Genomic DNA, 297 nt, shown 5'->3' with positions numbered 1-297 from the left:
CAGGCTATAGCGTACCACGAATCTTCGCAGAGGTGTTTAGGCAGCCTGTATACTTCCCACATTGCCTTCTTCGTGTTTCGGCCCCAATCACCCAAATATACTGTCACGGAGTTCCCATGGATGGCCGTGACCTCTCCTCTGAACCAATTTCCTTTGTTTTTTACCGCTACTGCCTGTTTCAAGTGGACGGCGTGGGGAAACAAGGTGTATCGTTTTCTCCTTCTCTCCATCAGGCAGTTCAGATCTTCTTGTAGTTCCGTAAGTCTGGTTCTATTATATTCTAATTTGACCCAAAAA

The sequence above is a fragment of the Odontomachus brunneus genome, unplaced genomic scaffold, assembly GCF_010583005.1.
Source record: "Odontomachus brunneus isolate Ranch 3 - 2012 unplaced genomic scaffold, Obru_v1 Obru_scaffold_217, whole genome shotgun sequence".
Classification (NCBI taxonomy): Eukaryota; Metazoa; Arthropoda; class Insecta; order Hymenoptera; family Formicidae; genus Odontomachus; species Odontomachus brunneus.
This window is presented reverse-complemented; position numbering follows the sequence as displayed.